Below are 13170 nucleotides of genomic sequence, written 5' to 3' on the forward strand. Positions count from 1 at the left end.
CTTCTAAGGTTAAAGAGGTAATGAAATGGGAACCACCTATGAATCCCATCGAGGTTAGAAGTTTTCTAGGTTTAGCGGGGTATTATCAACGATTCATACAAGATTTTTATAGATTAGCCACCCCACTTACAAAGTTAACCCGTAAGAATGTGCAATAGAAATGGGAAGAAAAAATAGAAATGGGAAGAAAAGCAAGAACAAGCGTTTCAACTCCTTAAAGAGAAACTTGTTCAAGCTCCAAAACTAGTTTTATCAGAAGGGAATGAGAACATGACGATTTATTGTGATGCTTCTAAGAAAGGTTTGAGATGTGTGCTAATGCAAAAAGGTAAAGTTATAGCTTATGCTTCTCGACAATTGAAAATACATGAAAAGCGTTATCCCACCCATGATTTAGAATTAGCGGCCGTGGTTTTTGCTTTAAAAATATGGTGTCATTATCTTTATGGTGTGAAGTTCTCCATCTACACCGATCATAAAAGCTTAAAATACTTTTTCTACCAAAGAGATTTGAATAATAGGCAAAGGAGATGGCTCGACTTGGTGAAAGATTACGATTGTGAAATTTTGTACCATCCGGGGTAGGCTAATGTGGTGGCGTATGCTCTAAGTAGAAAGTCTAGCCATCAACCAATTAAGGTAACGAGTTTAGTCATGGTAATATCACCCTAAATTTTTGATAGTATTTGGGTAGCACAAGATGAAACATTAACCCCCGAGAACGTAAGAAGAGAAAGGATTAAAGGGCAAGTTGATGAATTTATGGTAGATTCTCGAGGTCTAAGGCTTAGATATGGAAGAATTTGGGTACCTTTACAAATTGGTGTTAGAAGTGAGATCCTTGACATAGCTCACAACTCTAAGTATTCAACTCACCCCGGTGCTACAAAAATGTATAGGGACTTAAGAAAAGATTATTGGTGGCCAGGAATGAAAAGAGATATAGTAAAATATGTTCATAAGTGTCTCACTTGTCTCCAGGTAAAAGCCGATCATCAAATGTCGTATGGCAAACTTCAACCACTAGAGGTACCGGTATGGAAATGGGAACATATCACTATGGATTTAGTGACTAAGTTGCATAAGACCCCTCAGCAACATGACGCCATTTGGGTTATTGTTGATAGATTGAATAAGAGTGCGTTATTTTTTGCAATAAGAGAAGCTTCATCATCGGAAACAATGTCTAAGTTATATATGAAGGAGGTTGTTGCAAGACATGGAGTGCCGGTTTCCATTGTTTCGGACCGTGACACTCGATTTACCTCGCGGTATTGGAGGAAATTTCAAGAAGAGATGGGTACTAAGTTGCATGTAAGCACCACATTTCACCCACAAATGGATGGTCAAAGTGAGCGGACTATCCAAACTCTTGAGGATATATTGAGGGCATGTGTCATTGATTTTGGTGGTAGGTGGGATACCAACCTTCCTTTAGTTGAATTTTCGTATAATAATAGTTATCATTCTACCATCGAAATGACACCTTATGAGATGTTGTATGGGAGAAAGTGTAGGACCCCAATATGTTGGGGTGAAATGGGTCAAAGAGAATTAGGAAGCACAAAAATAGTGCAACAAACAACCGAAATGATAAATCAAATTCGTGAAAGAATGAAAGCGACAAAAGATCGACAAAAGTCGTATGCGGATAAGAGACATAAGCCGATAGAATTCCAAGTGGGTGATAAAGTAATGCTTAAGGTTTCCCCGTGGAAATGTATAATTCGTTTTCGTAAAAGGGGAAAATTGGGTCCAAGGTTTGTGGGAACATTTGAGATAGTTACGAGAGTCGGAAAGGTAGCCTACCATTTGCCCTTGCCCGATGAATTGAGTGCCATACATGACACGTTTCATATGTATCAACTAAGAAAGTGTTTAGTGGATGAATCAACTTATATTCCACTAAATGAGATCGAGGTTGATAATAAGTTAAGATATGTGGAAAATCCGATAAAGATTTTAGATCAAAAGGTTAAGCAATTAAGAAATAAGTCGGTGACGTTATTAAAGGTTCTATGGCAATTTAGAAAAGGTTGTGAATGTACATGGGAACCCGAAGAATGGCTTATGAAGTATTATCCATCGTTGCATCAAGAATGGTTCGCGAGGACGCGAACGGCCTAACGGGGGGTGAGTTGTAACACCCCAAATATCTAAGATTCGTTAGTTAAGTTAAAAAGGGACTAGAGATGCAAAATTAGTTTAAGGACCTCCCATAATATGGTTTTGGTAGGGAGGGTAGGAAGTGCAAATAATGCAAAGATAATTGAATTAAAACTTGTTAAAAGCTGGAAATAATCATCAGATGCAAAAATTTAGAAATTAGTGTGTGTTGTGTGTGTGTCGACTAGCACCAAGAGGGGAGGAAGAATTCTCAAATTGGAAGATTTAAGTGCATGCAAGTGAAAATTCAAGTAGTTTAGAGTGCCTTAATCATTGTAGCAAGTTGAAAATCTTCAATTCTTTCTTCATTAGTGCACAATTAGGGTTCTTAAACTCTAAAAAAATTAGGTATGAACTTCTAACTTGAATTATCACAAAATTGGTTGTATTTTATGAGATGAATAGCTTAATAAGTTGTTATGAGTGGTGATTGTGCATAATGCAAGTATAAAATGAAATCAAGTGTTGTTTAGGTGCAAGTTCATGTATGAAATTGTTACAAGTAATGATGTTTTGGTAAATGATGATTTTAAGGTTGCTAGTAATTAAAATGGGTTTATGCACATCAAGTGTTTGATGAAATGCTTGAAAGAATGATAAGTGCATGTTTGTAAGCGATAAACTAGAGAAATTGTGTATTTAGGAAAATGATGTTTGTATGATAATGTTTGTTAAAATGGAAAAGTGAAAAGAAAAGTTAAGAATTTTAAGTATATGAATGTTCATGTGAATGATGAGGTAAAAAGAGGTTAAGAAGGATTAAGACCAAAAGTGTATGTATATGCAATGAAATAAATGATTGAAAGATTTAAACTCGTTTTAATGTCTTGTGTTAGCTTGAATTAAGTTAATGATGAGATTAGCTTATGTATAGGTGTCAATCAAGATAAGAAGACTTCAAACGATCAAGGAAGTACATTTAACCAAGGTGAGTTTATAGGAGGTAAAATTGGGCGGGTCATGAGTGACTTAGAGTTCTCGAATTGCATCCGTGCAAGAGGGTAACGACTAGGGTCACTAGATAGTTAGGTTAGACGTCTTAACTAGGATTGACTAGTAGTGGGGTCTATGGTTGATGTTTAGCTTAGGCAGGTTCATTAGGCTCGCTTAATGATCATGTCTATAGTTGTTTTAGCTTAGACACTTCGGGTGTCTATGTATGAATGCTTAATAAATTAAGATTAGCTTAGGCATATGTGTATGCCTATGTTCGTATTTATCTTAGGCACAACTACTAGGTTAAACTTAGTAAGTTGTGTCTATGGAAGGTAATGAGATCGGATCCGATAGTAAGTAAGCAACCTTCGGGTTGAAAGGTTAAGTAATGTTTTGCATATGCTTTAACGTTATATGTTCCCATTTTATACGCCTATAGCTCACTAAGCATGAAGCTTACCCCTTTTACATGTTTATGATTTGGTAGGGTCACAAAGACACCGTGAAGGAAAGGATCCCGCTTGAGGGTTATCGAGCTTTCGGCGTATAGTAAGTGGTAATACAAGTTCCCATTTGAATCTAGCTTTTGATTACCGCTTATCAACGCCAAGGTTTTGAGTCTTGTTTATAACTATGTCATTTCATATTTGGGTCAAAATTGATGTATACAAAGTTATGTAATGGATTATGTGAAATGTCCCGTTCATATCAATTATAAACGTTTCATATTAATTGGTTTCGTTGCGAGGTTTTGACCTCTATATGAGACGTTTTTCAAAGACTGCATTCATTTTTAAAACAAACCATAACCTTTATTTTATCGATAAAGGTTTAAAACATTACGAAGATTATCAAATAATGATAATCTAAAATATAGCGTTTTCACTCGACCATTACATAATGGTTTACTATAATATTACACAATAACTTAAGTCTTCGAATGCAGTTTTTAAACAATATTATACAAGAATGCTGACTCCAATTCTTGTCCTTAATTTAGCATGCAACAACGGAAGCTCTTAATAATCACCTGAGAATAAACATGCTTAAAACGTCAACAAAATATTGGTGAGTTATAGGTTTAATCTATATATATATATCAAATTGTAATAATAATAGACCACAAGATTTCATTTTATAAACATAATCCTTAAGCAGAATCCTCTCGTCTGCATTAAGGTAAAATCATTCATATGATGAACACCTGATAACCGACATTAACAAGATGCATATAGAATATCCCCAAAACAGAATCCTCTCATCTGTATAACAGAATCCTCTCGTCTGTATAAAAATCGAAGTACTAAAGCATCCGTACCTAGGATGGGGTTTGTTAGGCCCATAGATCTATCTTTAGGATTCGCGTCAATTAGGGGTACTGTTCCCTAATTCTTAGGCTACCAAGCTAAAAGGGGCAAATTCGATTTAGATAATCCAACCATAGAATGAAGTTTTGATTACTTGTGTCTATTTCGTAAAACATTTATAAAACTGCATGTATTCTCATCCAAGAAATATTAGATTTTAAAAATGGGACTATAACTCACTTTCACAGATTTTTCCTTTGTTGGAAATAAGACTTGGCCATTAGTCGATTCACGAACCTATAACAAATGTGTACATATATATCAAAGTATGATTGAAATATATTCACAACATTTTTTATTACGTTTTTATGATTTAAGTTTGTTAAGTTAGCAGTCCTCGTTAGTAACCTACAACTAGTTGTCCACAGTTAGATGTATAGAAATAAATCAATATATATATATATATATATATAATCTTGAATCAGTCCATGACCCAGTGTATACACGTCTCAGGCTAGATTACAACTCAAAATATATATATTTTTAGAATCAACCTCAACCCTATATAGCGAACTCGAACATTACAGCATATAGAGTGTCTATGGTTGTTCCAAATAATATATATAGATGGGTCGATATGATATGTTATTGTATACGTATCTATGGTTTCCCAAGATTACATAATATATGTTAGAATACATGTATAATACAATATAAGTTAGCTAGGATATGATTAGTGTAGATTTGTTGTAAAATTTTCGTAGCTACAACAAGTAAAATTTTCTAACTTTGTTTTACCCATAATTTATTCGTTTTAAATCCGTTTTGAGTGATTCAAGTTGCTATGGTTTCATAATGAACTGTAATTTATGAAACTAAACAGAAAAAGTATAAGTTTATAGTTGGAAATACAGGTTACAAGTCATTTACTAAAGAGTGTAACATCCCGTTTTTCCCGTACATATTTAAAGGTACAAACCTAATTTTTAGTACGCTTATAACTTGTGCATTTATATGATTAAAAGACCTAAGTGTTAGTAATTGTGTAATTTTATATATATACGAATATGTATGTATATATATATATGTGTGTGTTTAGAATATATGCATGTATGGGTATATGCATGAGTCTTTGTTGATGTTAAGGCTTGTGAGACTAAAATATGCGGTTTAGACGTGCATAGGAAGCGTGAACAAAGTGTACAAGTTGGATAAATCGTTAAGTTGTGTAAAGTTGTCGAATGGCTCAGTTGAGGGCCATTGCCGCGCCGCGGAAGCCTTTGTCGCGCCGCGACGTTGAACGCAAAGCAAAGTCAGGAGGCATGATAAGAAGGGTCGAGTTTCCCTTTATATGTCGCGTCGCGGAGAAGAGGGTCGCGCCTCAAAAAATAACTAGAATCTGAGTCAGGAATGATTTAAGACAGCTCGTAAAATACGTTAATTGCCGCGCCGCGACAATTGGGGCCGCGCCGCGACCCACTGGGTGAACTGGTTCCGGATTTTGTTTTTAAAATAAGTGGTTCAAGGGCAAAATCATCTTTTCACGTATAGATCTGATGGAGACTTTAAGTCTCAGCCACTTATATTCTATTATTCATTTCTTTTCCATTTTCTTTCTCCATTTTACTCTCAAACATAAAAACCCAATTGAATTCAAGTGAGATTTGTGAGTGAAGAATTGAGAGTTGATCTTTGGAGCAAGAATTAAAGTTGTTCTCCTCATTCTTAGCTACGAATGGATTGCGTTGGTAAGTTTTAACTCTATGTTTGAGTTTTAATTGGTTTATGCTAGGGTTTGGTTCATTTGGAACTTGTATGACCCATTTGAGGGTTAAATGGGTGGATTTTGGTTATATTGTTGAAAGTAAACCCTAATAACCATAACCTAGGGTTTGGTCTTATGATTTGAGGTTGTAAGTGTTAGATGGTGTTTTTAGTCACTAATACACTTGTAATTGAAGGAAGAATTGTAAATGTAACATCCCGCCTTTTTCCGTTTACTTTTCCGTTTAACTATTTAAATCCCGTTATATGTTTATAGCATCTCCGGTTAATACGTGTTTTAAAAATATCTCGTCTAGGTATTTCACGCACCCGCAAACGAACTTGAGGGACTAGTTTCGCCAAAATGCCAAAGAGGTGACTAGCCTTTGACTAGTCAACCCCCACCCCCATCTTTTCCTTTTCATTTCCCTTTTCTTCTTCTACTTCCATATTTTCTCTCAATTCTCCAATTTCAAGAATCATCATCTAAATCAAATCGAGCAAGCATCCATCTAAACAAATTGCATATTCGAAATCCTCTCATCTTCCTCTTCGATTCCATACCGATTTCATCAAGTTTGGGTAACTTTCTAAAATCACTAGATTTTGTGTTCTTGATGTTTTTAACTTATAAAGTTGTTAATTAGTGTCTATGGCTCAAGTCTAACATGATTATATGATTTATATGCTCGATTTCATTATTTGAAGTAACTAGCTTGAATATGAACTTTGGTGTGTTTGATTTGGTAATTTGGTTGCTTAAATGTTGTTGTTATGGTAAAGTGCAAGTATTAAATGTGTTACTAGTAGCACTAGCTTCAATTTGATGTGTATGTTGTTTTAGAAAACTTCATAAACTTGATTATTGGTTTTGGTGGATTTGGGTTAGGGTTTGATGAACTTGAAATGAACTTTTGATGCTTTGAATGACATGAAATGTTATTTGTAAGTGTTAGGTTGTATTGTATGCTTGATCACCTTCGAAACGGCATATCATTCATGTAAATTGGTTGCCGAATCATCGAATTTCATTTAAGAACTTGAGTGCATTTAATGAGGAGCTTTGAATGTGATTTTGGTTGTTGTAAAAGTAAATGTGATAGATGAAATGTGTTTAGTTGTTTTCCTTGTCAAAATACCTTTCCGATGATATAAGATACATGCTTTGGTTGTTTGCAGGTCATAAATGGTGATTGGTTGAAGTTAGGTTCGTGCACAAAACTTAAAAACTGCCAGAATTCTCTGCACAGGTAATGGCGCGGCGCGCCATATTTCCGCGCGGCGCGCCAAAGTGGTATGTCCAACTTTGTCAATTTTTGAATAATGTTTGCTATGCTACGCACCTCCGATTCACATGTAACTTGTTCTAACATGCTCATATATGATTAAAAACCTCAGAAAAATAGTTCGGGACCCGACCCAAACGTGTTGACTTTTTCGTTGACTTTGACCGACCAAAGTTTGACTTTTTGTCAAACTTAACCAAATGATTATGCAACCTTCCTAACTTGTTTCTATACTTGTATCTTGCATGAAACTTGACAATTTGATTTCACATGCTACATAATCGAGTCGTAACGAGCCATAGGACTAATTGAACATCTTTGACCTATCGTGTTTACCGTTATTGATACGACCTATTTGTTTAGGTCAAGACTAGCACTATCCTTCGCACACGTTACTTTGTGAAGTACTTTTCATACGTGCACTCAAGGTGAGATCATAGTCCCATCTTTCAAACAACTTTTATGCTTTAAACTATGGGATGAGAAACATATACGTATCATACTTTTATACATTGAACACAAGTACGAAAACGAACATTCCACGTACGGGTTTGAATGAAAATCCTCAATTCAATTATCATTAGTTACACTTGCAGGGTGTAAACGTGAACTTATATTATGTGATCACATGGGCTTGACGAGCCTCATTCGGACGGTTCGCTACCGTTAGCGGATGAAATATATTTTCGGGTCTAGTGTATGTTCTAACACTACGCAAAGGGTGCAAAACAGTTAAGTTTGATAATTGGGTGCCCGCGAAACAAATAACAACTTTGGAATGCAAATGATTTTGATAATCATATAATATTAAATCTTGTGGTTCAAATGCAACGTTTACTAAAACACCTATGATTTCACCAACGTTTTCGTTGATAGTTTTCTATATGTTTTCTCAGGTCCTTGAAAGCTACTTGATACATGCTTCCGCACTCTTTTTGATACTTGCTTGGATGTCGAGTATGCATGCATAGTTGGAGCGTCTTTTGACTACTTTAAATTGTGTCGCATAGGTTTCATTCGTACGTTAAACTTTGTATTGTAACTAATCTTTTGAACTACATTTGTAAACTTGAAACATCCCTTTACTTATGAAATGAATGCGACATATTTTGGTCAAACGTCATAATAAAGACTTATGACCACGCAACAGGACCGAAGTAGTCGGTGCCGTCAAACATGATTTGGTCGGGTCGCTACAGATGGTATCAGAGCGTTGGTTGTAGGGATTTAGAGTTCATTGGTGTCAACCCCGAGTCATAGGGTACATTGGTGAGTCTAGACTACAACCGGCATATAGAATTGAAGTAGGAATTACTTGACTACTTGTGCATTATACTCGAACTCGTCTATCACATCAAATTCTTATTCAACCTTAATCTCACGTTACTTAATTTAATTGACGCGCCACCTTGACTATATGAATTAGTGTCGAATGCATATATGAATTAGGGTAATATAATTTCAGGGATTATGTTACGGTGACTGATGTCAAAGCTAAGGGGTATAAAATACTATTAAATTTTAGCAGAAAAATACTATTAAATACGATACAATTTTACACAAGATATTTATTTATTTAGAGAATGGATATACTTAAACCTTGCTACAACACTTATAGGCAGTGTACCTAATCGTAAAGTAGTGTAGTTTTTAGTAAGTCCGGTTCGTTCCACAGGGAAATCTTTAAACAAAGCTTAACGCTATATTAGTTTACTTTTATAAAAATACAAATATATATATATATAAGTAATATTATTATTATAAAGGGGGGTTTTTACCGTTTAATGACCGGTTTGTCGATTTTAAAACTTTAGTCGCAGTTAAAACCAAATGTAAAATAATAAATATAAATACAAGACTTAAATTAAAGCGTAAAGTAAATAACGATAATGAAATTGCGAATAATAAAAGTGCGATAAAATAAACTTGCGATAATTAAAAAGTACGATAATTAAAAGTGCAATTAAATAAAATAACAATAAAAATGCAATAATTAGAAGTGCAATTAAATATAAAATAAAGGAAATTAAATATGAAATAAAAGAATTATGCTTATTTAAACTTCCGTAATCATGATGTTTGACGTGTTGATTTTAGTTTTATGCCCATGGGTTAATTGTCCTTTGTCCTGGATTATTTAATATGTCCTTCTGGTTTTTGTCCATAACAGTCCATCAGTCATAAATATAAAGTGCGAGTGTCCTCATCAAATTATCCTTATGCCCGAAGTTAAATATTCCAACTAATTGGGGACTTAAACTGTAACAAGATTTTAATACTTTGTTTAATAATTACACCAGGATGTCGACTGAGTGTAACCCAAGGTTTTAATATTTTGTTATCAATTATACCAAGTGTCCTTGTACATAATTTCACCCCTGTTTTAATTATTCTAGTGGCTATTAATCCATTCCCGTGTCCGGTTAAATGAACGATTATTCGTACATATAAATACCCCGCCCATCGTGTCCGATTGAGTGTATATGGTAATTTATAGGGACGCCCAATTGTAAATCTTTATATTAACATTAACAAACTATCATTTAGTTAAACAAATATAAAGCCCATTAATAGCTCATAGTCTAATTTCCACAAGTGTCGTTCTTTTGTCCAAACCCCAATTATGGTACAAAGCCCAATTACCCAATTTTAGTAATTAGCCCAACATCATGATTACTTCGTTTTAAATAAGCATAATAATAACTTAGCTACGAGACATTAATGTAAAAAGGTTGAACATAACTTACAATGATTAAAAATAGCGTAGCGTTACACGGACAGAATTTCGACTTACACCCTTACAATATTCGCTAACATACCCTTATTATTAGAATTATAATTAAAATTAAAATTAAAATTAAAATTATAAATATATATTTTACGTATATATGGAGAGAAGAGAAAGATAGATTCAGTTTTTGGTGCACCAAAGCTCGATTTTTATAGGCATGCGGGCTGGAACTGGGGCTCATGCGATCACATGGATTTATGCCTTCCAGGCCATGCAATCGCATGGCCAGCTGGGGAGGCTCATTTTTGGTTGTTTTCTTCTGCCGACGGTTTTATAAATAATATAATATATTAAATAATTATAAGAATTATTTAAATATTATATTATATTTATGTGCATAGTTGACTTGTAATTTTTAGTCCGTTGCGTCGAGCGTTGAGAGTTGACTCTGGTCCCGGTTCCGGATTTTCGAACGTCCTTGCGTATAATTTAATATCTTGTACTTTGCGTTTTGAATCTTGTACTCTTGTAATTTCGAGACGTTTCTTATCAATAATTGGAACCTCTTTGATTGTATTTTGTACTTTTGAGCTTTTTGGTCGTTTGCGTCTTCAATTCGTCGAATTTGTCTTTTGTCTTCACCTTTTATTATTTAAACGAATATCACTTGTAAATAGAACAATTGCAACTAAAAGCTTGTCTTTCTTGAGGAATAATGCTATGAAATATATGTTCGTTTTTAGCATTATCAAATATTCCCACACTTGAGCATTGCTTGTCCTCAAGCAATATCGTCTTGAAATACTAGAATCACTTCTTTATTCTTCACACTTTGTACATCAGTGATTTCTATACGGCGGTATAAACAATGATAGTAATGATAGAACCATGGTTAAAGGTGGGTGTGTCATCCACAGTTGCCTCGGGTTTAGGTCAATGACACTTGCAATCAAATAGCCAATTTACTTTCGGTTTCCAAAGCAAAGTGCACATTTGAAAGGCGGTTTACAGTCCCACATGACTATGAAAATGTAGATCCTTAAGGAAATTGGATCTTTATGAAAACATTTGATCTTTTGAAAATTAAATCTAGTTTTTACCCTAGATAAGTTTTCCGGAATAACCCTTTATCGGTGTTTGCAAAATATTTTTGTGGGTTTGGTGGGTTTCAGATTTGAAAATTTTAGCTAAAAACTTATGGTTTTGTGTCACCCACTTGCTAACCTTGTATTTGGAAAGCAACACGTCCAGTTTACTTGTCCCGTATATTACCTTTCGGTAAACTACCGTCCAGTTGTAAAGGAAAGCGTTGAACAAGCACTGTTAAGGCAATGTCTAATGACATGCATTTGATTATGGTCTATAACATGTCGGACGCAATTACTATCCTTGGTAGGAGCAATAGTAAAGCTCACCCTTACGATTTTTTGGTCTGGCACAAGGTCCTGTCTTTGACCATGCTATGCAACCACCGTTCTTACGGTTGACACCCGATTTGGTTCAGGTGACCTAATGAATTCCAGGTGAATTCCTAGGATTTTACGTTCAATGGTAATGAACGTATTGAAAATAGGGTTTTCAGAAAACAAATCGGTTTGTAATTTTGATCAAAATATTTTCTCGTTCAAGCTCGAGTTTAGATATCATTGAATTCCATGAGTTTGAATTCTCAATCTTTAAGGTCAATCTCTAGGATTGAGTAATATCAGGCTTAAAAGCTGATTTTTAATCTTTAAGGAGATTATCTTTTCTGGGGATCTGATTCATTAGTCTTATCAAGCTAATTTGCACGGTGCCCCCCCATTGTACGAGATAAATCCTTCTCATGGTTAGGATAAATCTGACCACTTGGCGACCCTGTTTAATGCTGAGGTCCGTGGATTTCCTGCTGGATTTAGAGATGACTTTTCTAGATTTTTCGTCAACCTACAGCTGGTCTAGACGACAACTTCTTGACCTAAATCAAGAAGCGCGTGTCTTTTTCGAAAGACTTTACTTCCTTTTAATGATGGAATTGATTCATCGTGTAGATCCATCTTTCTTTTCTTTCATCGGGTAAAACAGTTTAGTTTAGTCCAAAGCAAATGTATTTTCAGTTATTTGTTACAGATATATGTGACATATGTTTAAGATAACTTGGTAAATATTCCCACACTTGGCTTTTATTTCCTTTTTATCGTCCTCTATTCCATTTTAAATGAATTTTAACATTTTAGTTTGTTACTCAATTTATGTCCTTTCCGAGGTTACAATAATTTCGGTGTTAACACCTAGTTTTATCGTTCATAAATATGTATAAACATGATTTTGAGTTCATTTAATTGAAAATTTTGAAAAATTTTACTACAATTGGGTAGTCAGTATATAAGACTAGGGCTATTCTTTATTATCAGAGAGCACTAGATTCTAATACAACTACTACGTTACTAGTATTTTTAATGGTAACCAAGTGTATAAAGATAAAAATTTTAAAAATCCGAAAGAATTTAACCCCTTCCCACACTTAAGATCTTGCAATGCCCTCATTTGCAAGAAATCAGTACTATTTAAATTATTGAGGGTGATTAGCGTAGAAATGATTAAATTTTACCAAAGTTTCCAAACATATTGGCGTTTGTTTGCTGAATGATAAATGGTGAATATCATTTGTTCATTTCGTCTTTTGTTACATCACATTTATTTGTCATCTTGTCGTCAAAATTAGTAGCTTTTGCTGAACTTAATGCCAGTCTTTGAAAATGCGCTGTTTTACCCTGTTTTGAACAATCGATAATATACATACATACAAGTATAATCGTGCATGGCAATTTGAAATGGGACTTAATATCCCACGTTCAAATTCTAAATATGAAATATTAGTACACAATAATAATAAAAATTACACAAATATATCCAATAACATAAGTTTAAACATGAAAAAGTCAAAAGATAAAAACATAAAAATCATAAAAAATAACCAAATGGAACTAAATCAGTCTGG

The sequence above is a fragment of the Rutidosis leptorrhynchoides genome, chromosome 3, assembly GCF_046630445.1.
Source record: "Rutidosis leptorrhynchoides isolate AG116_Rl617_1_P2 chromosome 3, CSIRO_AGI_Rlap_v1, whole genome shotgun sequence".
Lineage (NCBI taxonomy): Eukaryota > Viridiplantae > Streptophyta > Magnoliopsida > Asterales > Asteraceae > Rutidosis > Rutidosis leptorrhynchoides.